General features: G+C 40.4%; 1 protein-coding gene across 1 annotated transcript in view; it reads right to left on the bottom strand.

Moving 5' to 3' along the window:
- FRY (FRY microtubule binding protein) overlaps nucleotides 1-13,742 on the bottom strand; it is a 328,357-nt gene that overhangs the window by 298,837 nt on the left and 15,778 nt on the right. The gene's annotated exons all lie outside the window — the stretch shown is intronic.

The following is a 13,742-nucleotide window of genomic DNA, read 5'->3' as shown; positions in this document are numbered from 1 at the left end:
ACAGGGTCTGTGTCTTGCCCTGCACCCTAAGATGGCACTCTGAGGCAGAACTGGGATTGGAATCCAGATTTCCTGTCCCTCGGTCTGGATGTCACTTCAATTCTTTTCCCCATACTCCAAAAGAGAACCCCATTTACAACTCCCGCGCGACGAGGGACCTTAAAGAGCTCACCTTCCCCCCAGGCTCTCAGGACTGATAGACTTCTACCTCAAGATTTCTTTCAAACTCCCAGCATCATTTGCCAGGGTTCTCCCACCACACTGCCCTTTTAACAGGCCCTTCGTTTTCCATCATAATCAGTTTTCCTAAGCTTATGTTCATCCCTGCAAGTGATATAATATGTATTTCAAACCATTTTCTAACGGGGAGTTATAAAACCAGTCATGGTTTGAAACTGAGTGCAAACCTTGTGTTGGGAATAGGGAGCTGGCAGAGGTGTGGCCGGTGGTCCTGAAGCTCCGTACATGTAAATGGTACACCGTGCAACTCCCGTGCTGGGTGGGATGGGGTGTACGGAGCTGATGCTGACAGTCTGGGACTGGGCCTCAGTGCGTGGTTCCGGCCAGTGAAGCCCAAGGAATGCGTTATCTCCACCGATCTCACAAGGACACATTTAATCAGGAAGGATTTTAAATTACTCAGTGTTAGTTCTCAGTTTGGCAAAGAACCCACTGTGTACCTTAAGTTTACTGGCCTTTAAGAGAACAAATGGAGATTGCAGAAAGCATTAGAGACCTTGGAAAACATAGGTGTTAACTCGGCCTAGGGGAGGGAGTCCTATGCCAGGTTTTCTCAAAGGAAAAATGATTCTGTCGGAACAGAATGTTTCGGGTGAAACTTTACTTAACTGGGATTTCTAGTTTTATCCTTCCAGGAATCAGCCAGGATTCATCTCCTTCAACCTCTGAAGTAAGCTACTTTATAATTAAAAACTTGGCAGTGGTCTTGACTAAGGAGTGGATAAGGGCAAAAGAAGCTTTGTTAAAGAAAAAGATGATAAAATACCCATTGTTAAGGAAAAGAATGCAAGCATTTGAGGTAATTTGCTCAAACCAACATATTCATTTATTAAACAAATCATTTTACTTTATGACCATATAGTCTTTTTTTTTTTGTTTTTGTTTTTGGCGGGCCTCTCACTGTTGTGACCTCTCCCGTCGCGGAGCACAGGCTCCGGACGCGCAGGTCCAGCGGCCTTGGCTCACGGGCCCAGCCGCTCCGCGGCATGAGGGATCCTCCCAGACCTGGGCACGAACCCGTGTCCCCTGCATCGGCAGGCGGACTGTCAACCACTGCGCCACCAGGGAAGCCCCCATACATGTCTTTTTAAGAAAATATCTATGGTCACTTCTAGAAAGTACTCTTAACAATGGAAATGAAATTTGTTTTTACGATAAAATTGCTATAAAATATGTTATGCCGTTATTATGCTAACATTTATTAGTTCATCTTATTGAAAAAAAACTTCTGTCAAGTCCTAAATTCTTGTCATCTCATGTTACATACAGTTCATAACAATCACAGAATCTTACAGTTAGAAGGTAACTGAGGAAACGGGCCTGGGAGACTCGCTCTTCTAGATTAGGGTTCTAGATGAGGGTCCTAATACTCACTGATGCAAAACATGGTACATAATTATTCACAGTTCCATCAAAATATTAACACGAGATATGAAAGAATTATTACAGGAGAATGACTGGGCCATGAAAATGAAGTTAGAACTTCTGCTTTCTGCAGCGTTGTGGAGGACATCACCAGGAAACACTCCTGTTAAAATCACTCAGATGGGCTTGCTAAAGTACAATATGCAATTGTTAACATGCGTGGCTCAGTTTGTAAGAGAGAAGGGGCAATTTCAGGCTTCCTAAAATGCCCCAGGAACTGACAACCAGTGAGACGTGAGGTGACATGACGGTGGCCCTGGGACACAGTAGCAGGGAGCAGTGGCTGGTCTTGGGAACCTAGGAGCTTGGTCAGTGTGGAGTCAGGAAATCAGAGTTGGGGCTCATGGCAAGACATAATTTTGAGGAGATATATAAATATCTAGTAGCACTACGAAGACATTTCATAGAAATTAAGTTTACCAATGTCAGGAAACAACGGTTATTTCTTTGGAGGGAGAAATGGGGAAGAGACAGAGATGGAGATTTAGCTGTACCTGCAAAGGTTAATGTCTTCCATTAACAGCATCTGTTTTATTTTGAGGGTGGGTGCATAGGTATTTGATATTGTATTTTTTAATTCTTGTTTTTGAAGCGCTTCATAATTATTTTTTTAATTTAAAGGAAAAGCTCTAAAGCTATATAAACCACAAATAAAATAAAGGAAAGATAAGTTATGAGTTCAAGGAAAAGCACGTCCATTCTTGGGAGAGTCAAGGAAGCTGGTGTCCTGATCTGATGATGAAGAGCCTGGGGGTCCACTTGCCAGTCGGCAGGTATTTTCATAGTCAACTTTCAGACTTTATAAGGTTGGAGGTGCTCTTTAAATGATGGAAGAGTGCTTCGAAAATCAGAAAGAAATGCTTGGCAGGGTCAGTGCTGGCAGCAATCCATGAGTATGAAAGGACAGGAGAATAAGGAGTCTTTGAGCAGATCAGCACAGGAATTGCAGACAGTGTTGTCACTGTCGTTTACTTAGTTTTTTTTGTTTTTAAGCGTCCTCAACCAGCATCTGCGATATGTAACACTATTTTACTGAAGCGTGCGTGTGCGCGTGCGCGTGCACACACACACACACACACACACACACACACACACACACCCCTAAATGGAGTACACTATACCTAAAAAAAGGACAAATGAGGATTCTGGGCTTCTTACCAAACTGTAATTTCTATTTTATGCCAAATTAGTCTTCTAAAAAGATTTCTAGGAAGCATGCTGGAGGCCAAATAAGAGTTTCAAAATAAACTTCATGTGTTCTAAAAAATGGCAAGATCTACTTGAAGACAATCCTTCAAAATCCCTATATTATAAAATCTGTTTCCTATTTATGTGAGTTATAACATAGTTGGGGTAAAAAAGAAAAAAAATGAGATTACCCATAAAAGGGGATAAAATGTCAACAAGTGGGAAATAACTAATCAGTTTTGTAAGGATCAGAAATGCTGATTCTGGGACTTCCCTGGAGGTCCAGTGGTTAAGACTCCATGCTTCCATAGTAGGGGGCACAGGTTCGATCCCTGGTCGGGGACCTAAGATCCTGTATGCTGTGCGGCGAGGCCTAAATAAATATATAAATAAATGGAAACGCTGGTTCTTTCCCTTTCTGTTACATTTCTGGCGAGTTCCTGCCACACATTATACCTATTTTTCTGCAGCTTTCTTACTTTTAGGTGAAGTTATGTTTCCTGCCTACTTCTCTCTCACCTATTTACCTCTTACTTGAGACACTGTTCTGTTATAGGCAATCTTTGCATCTCCCCCCTCCCTGCAATTACCTCCTGCTTACTATAATTATTACACACCCAAGCAGCATGTAAATCACCAGGCCAGGTAAATCATATTGTCCTCATTTTACATGAGGAAATGGAAGCTCTGAGAGGTTAAGTCACTTGTCCAAGGCCAGTTAGTTCATCAGCGATAGATACAAGTCTCAAACCCCACTCTTTCTGATTCTAAAGCATTTGCTCTCTGCCCCACCCATGGCTTCATTTAAACCAATATTTAATTAGCACCTCTTACGTGCTTGATATACGGTGTTGCACACAAACTACAAAAACAGAAATGACCCCTATCCTCATACAGACAACAGTCTCCTCTCTGAAATGTTTCAAGAACTCTAGCTCTACAGCGGCTCTGGAGCCACCTGGGCCAGGAGGCCGACATCAGTGACACTGGCTGGCAGGGTTTTATTTTTTGTTTTAAATTTCTGAGATTTTCAGCATAAAGTCCCCAGGGACCACCAAAAAGATGCAGGCATATTTTGCAGTCTGAGCTACCCCTCTCTTGCACACACACATCTCATGTGTACACGGTCCCTTTTTGACAATTTCCCCCGACCTTCATTTGCAGCCATGATGGATGCCAGTTTTCACCAGATTTTATTCTGTATTGTATCAATAATACGGCACAGACTACGGGTTCTTCCACGACTGCACTCTGCGTCGTTGGATCTGGGGCACTTCCCTAGCAGGGCAGACTGAGTGTAAAGGGCTCAACAAATCTGAAGTTGAAATCTGTCTGCATGGTGGGATCTTGGTCATTTAACTCTCCTGTGTCTCGACTTTCTCATTCATAGAACGGGGACAATAAGATACGTGACTCATAGAGTTGTTAAAGGATTAGATGAGAGGATGCCTCTAGAAAGCCCAACACCATGCTGGGCACATAGAAGAAACCTGGTAAGAGTTATTTATAATTCTTGTCAATATTTCATTTACGGACCAGGATGAAATCAATCATTTATTTGTCCACTTATTCATTCAACACATGTTTGTTGAGTCCCCCCAGATGCCAGGCAGTATTCTAGGTATTCTTAATAAAAAGACAAGGTTGATAGTTTTTATCTTCAAGAAGCTCACTATCAAATGGGGAAGAGAAGCAAGTGACTAGAATGTTAAAACCAAGGTTTGCAGAGGGCTCTTAGGAGTGCTTAGAAAGGGACCCAACCTAGCATGGATATTAAGCTTCCCAGAAGGGCTCATGCCCAAGCAGAGCTCTGAAGGAGCCTGGAAATTATAGGGCAAGGGAGGCACTGGTGGAGTCTATTTCAGCCAGTGGGGAGGGACAGCGTGAAGGTGAGGGATGGTGCATGAATGCTGGGCCAGAGGTGTACATGGTGAGGAAAATGGTGTAACTGCTTTGGGTTCAGTGTGCTGGAGTGCAGAGGTGAGTCTGGAAAGGTGGCAGTTATCCAGATGGGCACCTGCCTCATGACATCAGGCCTTTGTGAGGCAACCTTATCACCTGAACCAGGCTTTTCAAGAGATAAGGCTTTAAGAGGCAAAACTGTTCTCTGTGTCTGTGAGTGTCCATGTATCATCTCTGAGAAATGCAGCCCTATGATCTGCTGGAGTCAAATCTCTGAATAACAATCACGTGTGAAAATAGATAAAGACATCACTCACTGAACAATTGTGACTTTCCAGCCATCAGGACTTTGCTAAAGAAAAATATCTCTAAGTGCATAACAATGAGTTATGATAAGAATTCCATCAGTGTTTCATCATTTTCAGCACCCAAAAAATGTGGTCATTATTGTCTCTATGGGAGGTGACACATGATGACATATTTGGTTATTTCACTAGATAAGAAATGAGATGCAGGAAATGTACCACAGCTATAGGATGAGCAGAAATGAATTAGCTGCTGCTACTTGATATTTTTATAGCTTTTATTTTTCTTGAAAATACTTCAAAACATATGATTAATAAAATGCAGGATTCTGGAAAATTCCATTTCTTGGTGGTGTGGGAAAGGGGAATATGACTTAGAGGAAAGAGCCCAGGGGTACAGTTGCAATAACTGCTTACGTCATTCCCCAGCTAGAAGCCTGGATCATCGCAATTTCTCAGATTTTGTATTTTACAAGCCAATAGATTTTTCTCCTATCAGAATGGAATATCTGGATATATAGTGATCATCTTTTAAAATTTGACATGTAGATCTTAACTACAGCATTATTTCCCAAGGGTTAAACACACTATTTTGATTATTCTACAATATTTCAAGAAGAGGTTTTTAAATTGTCCTTTTTTTATCTTTTTTAAGTAACTACATCATGATTTGTTAAGCTAGACATAGCCCACACAAAATAGTAGTCGCATGAAAACCAACATTCTCTAGTAGTGATAGCACTTTGAATCCTGGCCTATAGAAACATGATTTATAAAGAGGTCAGTACCCTGAGGGGGGGGAAAGGGCTGGTTGAAATTCCTTTTTCTATCCTCCTTTCATAATCTCTAAACATAACATTTAAACTGTCATCGTGAATGCACACATCTATTCACATGGCTGTAAATCTGTCAAGTTAGAGCCATTTGGAGAGATTCTCACAGAATTTTTTAAAAGCCTCAGAGTTGATAACAAAGTATTGGCTCAAGAGCCAGGAGACAGAAGTTATTTTTATCACTTTGCTCCAAATGTACCGAAATACCTGGAACGAACCAGTGTGCTAAAAGTGACCTTGCTTCCTGCCTAATTTTACGGGAATATTCTGGGAATCAGAAAATAATTTTAGGACACGTAGGACAGCTTGTCTGAGAAAGACAAACATGAATGCAAACATGTCCTTATACAGAATCTGTCTAATGTGTATTACTGCTGAAGAGGAGGAGTTTAAAAAAACCCCAGCAAACTCAGAGATTTAAAAGACTGGCTTGCACTTTTTCCTATTCTATATTTTAGTCAGCAGCGCCACCATCCACAAACTGCAGAATCTAGTAATGTTGGTTAGAGGTAGGGGGATGGGAAAGAAAGAAACTAACTCTTATTAGTTGCCTACAGTATACTACACTTACATGTGTTATCTCTTTTAATCTTCACAACCATCGTACTTAATATATGAGAAAATGAGCTCAGAATGGCTAAGAAACATGCTTAAAATCAGAACTACTGGGATCTACTTGTCTGTTTCTTGATTCCATATTTCCTCTGTCTTCGCATCCCTGGAGCATGCTTCCAATAGGCCACTGAGCCTTAGAACTGTACCTCCTCCATATCTCTTGAACGCATGCCTCTGTCTTAGTTCAGGCTCTTATCATTTCTCACCTAGTCTAATACACAGGTTTCCAATGGTTTCTCTGGCTCTGAAGTTTATTTTCTCTTGTACAAGTATGTGTAATCTTAAGAGTTATTTTTTTCAGGAACACAAAGCTGTTTATGTCATTCTTATTGTATGTCTTTCTTTCTCCCTGGATCACGAGTTACTTATTAATAAGGGTGACATCAGCAAGATGACAGAATAGGAAGCTCCAGGCCCTTGTTCTCCCACGGAAATACCAAATGAACAACAACATATGGACCGAAGTAGCTTTGTGGGAACTCTAGAACCAGTTAAGAAGCCACTGCAACCAAGTGAATGCCTAAGCAAGAAAAAGCCACACTCAAAACAACAGGACATTCGTGACTTTTTTGCTCACCTTTACCCCACCCCCTTCCCAGTGTAGCATGATGTGGTCAGGAGGATGCCATCCAATTTATGGTCCCTCCTTCAAGACAGAAGGAAAGAGCAGAACTTGCTTGCAACATTCTGGTTTGTCTGGGGAACTGGTTTCTTTCTGGCCTGACTCAGAGCATCGATGGGAAGGGTGACATATTCTGTATATCAGGTTGGAGGCTGCTGAAAGCAGTGGTGGGTGAAGTGGCCTGTGACAACTTCAGGTAACTGCAGACCCATGGGCACCTGGCGGAAAGAGATTACAGGCAGAGGAGTACAGCAGAACATCTAAGGTCCCGAGAATGAGCAGGGATAAGACTCAGAAAAAATTAAGAGATTTAAACACAGCCATGTATAAGAGAATTGGAGGGGGAAAAAAGCAGGGAAGACATATCCCCAGAAAAAGTCTGAGAGAACCTTAAGCCTTCATTCCAGGCTGATTAGTGAAGATCCTCCTCTGTGCAGAGACAGTCCACAAAGACTGAGTGAGAAAATGGTTGTTTAAATGCCCAATTTTCAACAGAAGATCACAAGACATACAGAGAAAGAGGAAAACATGGTCCATTCAAAGGAACAAAATAAATCTCCAGAAACCAACCCTAAAGAAACACAAGTCTCGGACTTGCTTAACGAAGATTTTAAAACAATTTTCTTAAGTGTGCTCAATGAGATAAAGGAGAACACAGAAAGACAATTAAACAAATTTAGGAAAAAAATTCATGAACAAAATGAGACTATCAACAAAGAGATCAAAATTATTTAAAAAGAACCAAACAGAAATTACGGAGATGAAAAAAAACATAGCTTGATTGAAAAATTCACTAGAGGGGTTCAACAATGAATTCAAACAAGCAGAAAAAAAGAATCAGAAAACTTGAAGATGGGTCATTTGAAATTATTGAATCTGAGGAACAAAAAGAAAAAAGAACGAAGAAAAGTGAAGAGAGCCTACAGGACTTACGAGATACCACTAAGAAGATTAATATATGCATTATGGGAGTGCCAGAAGGAGAAGAGAGAGAGAAAGGGGCAGAGAATTTATTTGAAGAAAAAATGGTTGAAAATGTCCCAAATTTGAGGAAGGACATGGATATACACATACAAAAATCTTAATAAACTCTAAGTAGGATAAACCCAAAGAGTCCCACACTGAGACATATTATTATCAAACTGTAGAAAGTGAAAGGCAAAGAGAGAATCTTGAAAGCAGCAAGAGAAAAGTGGCTTGTCATATTCGAGGAATCTTCAATAATATCACCAGTGGATTTCTCAGCAGAAATCTTGCAGGCTAGAAAGGAATGGGATGATATATTTAAAGTACTAAAAAAAAATAATAAATAAAAAAAATAAATAAATAAAAAATAAAGTACTGATGCGCTTCCCTGGTGGCGCAGTGGTTGAAAGTCCGCCTGCCGGTGCAGGGGACACGGGTTCGTGCCCCGGTCCGGGAGGATCCCACATGCCGCGGAGCGGCTGGGCCCGTGAGTCATGGCCGCTGAGCCTGCGCGTCCGGAGCCTGTGCTCCACAACGGGAGAGGCCACAACAGTGAGAGCTCCGCGTACCGCCAAAAAAAAAAAAAAAAAAAAGTACTGAAAGAAAAACCTGAGAATGAAAAAGAAAACTGAGAAAAAGAAAACTGAGAATGCTATATCAGGCAAAACTGTTGTTCAAAAAGGAGAGAGAAATTGAGACATTCCCAGGTAAACAAAAGGTGAGGGAGTTAACACTAGACCTGCCCTACAAGAAATGTTAAAGGGAGTCCTTAAAGTTGAGACAAAAGGATGCGATTAATAGATAGTAACTTGAAACCATATGACTGTAAAAGTCCTCTGGTAAAAGTCAATATATGGACAAGTATAAAAACTTGAATTCTTGTAATTTTGGTTTGTAACTCCACCATTCATTTTAAAATAGGATTTAAAAGACAAAAGCATAAACAATGATTATAAATCTATGTTCACAGGTACACAGCATATAAAGACGTAATTTGTGACATCAATCATGTAAACTAGGGGTGGGGCAGAGATGTAAATGAGTAGAGTTTTTGTATGCAATTGAAGTTAAGTTGTTATCAGTTTAAAATAGATTATTAGAACTCTAGGATGTTTTGTAATCTCATGGTAACCACAAAGAAAATAGCTATACAATATACACTAAAGGAAATGAGAAGGAAATCAGAACATGTCACTGCAGAAAAATCAACTAAACACAAAGGAAGGCAAGGAAGGAAATGAGAGACAAAAAGCTATAAAACTTAGAGAAAAAAAATAACAAAATGGCAATAGTAAGTCCTTCTCTATAAGTAATTGCTTTAAATGTAAATGGATTAAACTCCCCAAATCAAAAGATGTAGATTGGCTTAATAGATTAAACAAAACAAAACAGGATCCACCTATATGCTTCCTACAAGAGACTTGCTTTAGATCTAAGGATTTAAGGACACAAATAGTTGAAAGTGAAAGTATAGAAAAAGAGAATCCGTCCTAATAGTCATCAAAAGAGAGCGGGGGTGGCATAGTAATAACAAAAAATAAACTTTAAGTCAAAAACTGTTACAAGAGACAAAGAACTTTATATAATGATAAAAAGGTCAATTTACCAAGAAGATATAACAATTATGTATGCATCAAACATCAGAGCTCCCCAAAATATGAAGCAAATTGACAGAATGGAAGGGAGTAATACAGGCATACCTTGCTTTATTGCACTTGACTTTATTGCACTTTGTAGATACTGGCTACTTTACAAACTGAAGGTCTGTGGCAACCCTGCTCAAGCAAGTCTATTAGTACCATTTTCCCAACAGCATTTGCTCACTTTGTGTCTCTGTGTCACATTTTGGAAATTCTTGCAATATTTAAAGCTTTTTATTATTATTATATTTGTTATGGTGATCTGTGATCGGTCATCTTTGATGTCACTAATATGGGTCACTGAAGGCTCAGCTGAGGTATGCGTACCTCAGATATTGCAGGTTCAGTTCCAGACCACCACAGTAAAGCGAACATCGCAATAAAGCGAGTCCCACAAATTTTTTGGTTTCCTAGTGCATATAAAAGTTATGTTAACACTATACTGTAGTCTGTCATGTGCAACAGCATTATGTTTACATGCCTATTTTTATTAAAAAATACTTTATTGCTAAAAATGCTAAGCATTGTCTGACAATGCAGGATTGCTACAAACCTTCAATTTGTAAAAACTGCAGTATCTGTGAAGCACAATAAATCGAAGCAGGATAAAATGAGGAACACCTGCAGCTGGACACTTTAATACTTATGAACAAGTTCTAGTCCGCTGCCTGGCATGTAGCAGGTCCTCAAAGAGAATTTACAGAATGAATGAATGGATGAACTGGTACGTGATTCTTCTATGAATCACAGCTATTGGTAGGGGAATCAATGTGGAAAAATTACCATAACAATACAAATTACAAGATTTACTAACATAGAAATGAAGATCGGATTAAGCAAGGTGATCCTAGCCAATGATGGAGAGGTCAAAATCAGTATTTGGGGACTTGGAAGAAGTATACATTTTTAAAGGCATTCAGAGGAATAAATAAGACATATCGCACTTAGAAACAGTGTCAGTGGCTTATATGATAATATATCCATGTATTAATATATTAATAGATTATATTAATAATTTAAACTTCAGAGTAACATAGGTGTAAATCATTGTAATGGGAAGCACAATAGTTACTATCAGGTGTGGGTCACCTGACTGTGAAGACTCAGTGCAGTAGACAGAGCTCTCTGTGTTCCTGCAGGAAAACCTACCTGGGGTTCACTTTCCTGAATGATTGTTTAACTCTGTGAAAGTGAAAGTGACTACAGGTAGAAATAATCCTGATGTGGGCCTGGACCAAAGAACTTTTCAGGTCTACCCGAGTCACCCTTGGAAACCTCAGGGTGCACAAACAAAACTTCTGCAGACTGGGAGTTCCCAGATAGAAGAGGAAGACAAGGTGAATAAAACCACAAGGATTTGCACAGCTTTTTTATGGGGCCTTAACTACTTCACTTTTGGCAAATAAACTTGGGGCTTTGGAGGAAGTTGTTGATGGAACCAAAAGACAGATTAAATCCTTCTGTGGGCTGATGAGTGTTGCTGCACCACCGACAACACACATCACTTTGCGTGAGCACAGATGGTAGCTCCAAAGGGAGCCAGACATAAAGGAACTGTGGCAAAAGCCACGAGAGGGATCGGGACAGAAAGTGTGAGGGACGAAGATGAAGACACTAGCACCGTCAGAAAACTCAAAACACCAGCCTTGGAAGTATCTTTTTACAAGAAAGTTTCCAGTTGAAACTCCTGTAACTGCCCATAATGGCCCTTTACGTCTTATTTTTTCTATTTTTAAATATTTATTTATTTAGGCTGTGCTGGGTCTTAGTTGTGGCGCACAGGATCTTTAGTTGCGGCATGCATGAGGGATCTAATTCCCCGACCAGGGACTGAACCTGGGCCCGCTGCGCTGGGAACGTGGAGTCTTACGCACTGCACCACCAGCGAAGTCTCCCTTTACGTCTTTATCTCATTTTACTGATGAAGAAACCGAGGGACAGAGTTCACACGATTAGCAGACTTTTGTCTCCCAGAGCCAGTAGATTTTGTTCTTTCCGATCACTTTAAAGGTGTTATTCTTTTAAAATTCACATAATTACATAGCTATGGTATTCTATATGTATGTGCTTTGGAATTCCAATCTGTTCCCATAATGATTCTCTTCTTCTATATAGTGAATATTGGGTAAATTCCTCTTAAAGAAAAAGTCTGACAACAGATGAAATATTTAAGTAGCAGCACATTTCTCACATTCACTAGAAAGACAGACTTAAGAATGAGCTAATTTATGTCTTCTGAGTAAAGCACCACCAATATTATACCTGGAAATAGGCAGTGCGCTAAAACTTTGGGGCCAGAATCAACATTTGTGATTAGATCTTTTTCAGATGAGCAAACTGACCTCAGGAGAGGTAAAGTGAGCTCACCAGAGTCTAGGTGTGAGTTACAGAGCCTGGATGAAGAAGCCCAGGTATTGGTGTAACCTCAACAAAGGTGACTGTTTCACCTTTAGGAGAAAATACAGCTCACTCTGTAAGTCACTGAACTCTAAAAATGAAGAGATTTTTTTCACAGCTATTTCTCTATATTCCAGTCGTCCAGAGCACGCCCCAAGCCTAGAGCAGATGGGTGGTCCCAGAGAAACCAGCCTAAGAGTGGTACCACGCCTCAAGAGATTAACGTGGAAAAATATATTTGATTACGGACATGACAAGTCAGCAAGGCCTTGACCTGCCAGGAATAGGTGTGGGAGGAACTTTTATTAAATATTTATACAGCACTGATACACAATAAGTATAATTGTGCCAAACGTATAAAGTCCTGGCCCGAAGGCTTCTGCTGTCAGCTGTAAAGCTGGTTATTCCTGACATCTCTGTTGTGTTGCTTCATCAGGTAAAACAATCCATTCCGTACATCAAAGAACCATCATTCGGATGAGCTATCTCGGGAATAAGACTTTATATCCGATGATTTAATACAGAAGTTGCAGATACTTGTCACCGTATTAATAATTTTAGGAAATTCACTTTGATTCTCTGACAAGCTTACAGTTATCTCTTTTTGTTGAGTCGCTTTTCCTTCTTTCTACTTAACTCTTCCACACCGTTGCACAAAACACAGTCATATTCTCTGCTACTGCAGCATGCATAATGGTACCAGCAAAAGCGAAGTGCATTAGAAAGTTTTGTTTTGTAAATCTATGTTAGCCAAAAAGAAGCTGTCAAATAATTCTAGCCAATCATGGATGCAGGAGCAAAATAAGTTAATAAAGGGTACTGACTCAAAACATTAGGCAACATGATGGACACATACAGAGCTGACATCGGTTTTAACCAGGATACAGTAAGTGGGGAAGGGAAGTGGAAAAAATGATGCAGCCTTTGATGGAAAAAGATCTTATTCAGCTCACATGAGGCTCAGAAGATGCTGCATTATACTTCTCACTTACTTAAATCTGCAAGGGATTTGAAGTAGCTAATACTATAAGCAAAAAATCCTCTCGAAATGGGATATATTAAGGCAAGAGCAAAATAACAGGAGTCCAGGTGATGAGGGATTTGGAGAGAGGAAAATAAACCACTTTCACTGGAAAACTAATACTAAGGATGACTATTCATTCTTGGGAAATAGTTTAGCTTTGTGCATGTTACTGATCGCTAAGACAGACCAGGCAGTTAATATATAGACAGATAGGAAAAGCATCCATTCATCCATTTACTCACTCATTCATTCATGCATGGAATACACAGTATCTGCCTTCAGGTGCAATGGCTGAGAATCCACCTGCCAATGCAGGGGACGTGGGTTCGAGCCCTGGTCCGGGAAGATCCCACATGCCGTGAGCAACTAAGCCCATGCGCCACAACTGCTGAGCCCGTGTGCCACAACTACTGAAGCTCATGCACCTAGAGCCTGTGCTCCACAACAAGAGAAGCCACCACAATGAGAAGCCCACACACTTCAACGAAGAGTAGCCCCTGCTCGCCACAACTAGAGAAAGCCTGCGCACAGCAACGAAGACTCAACGCAGCCAAAAATAAAATAAATAAATAAATAAAGTTATAA

The sequence above is a fragment of the Delphinus delphis genome, chromosome 18 (genome assembly GCF_949987515.2).
Source record: "Delphinus delphis chromosome 18, mDelDel1.2, whole genome shotgun sequence".
Lineage (NCBI taxonomy): Eukaryota > Metazoa > Chordata > Mammalia > Artiodactyla > Delphinidae > Delphinus > Delphinus delphis.
This window is presented reverse-complemented; position numbering and strand designations above follow the sequence as displayed.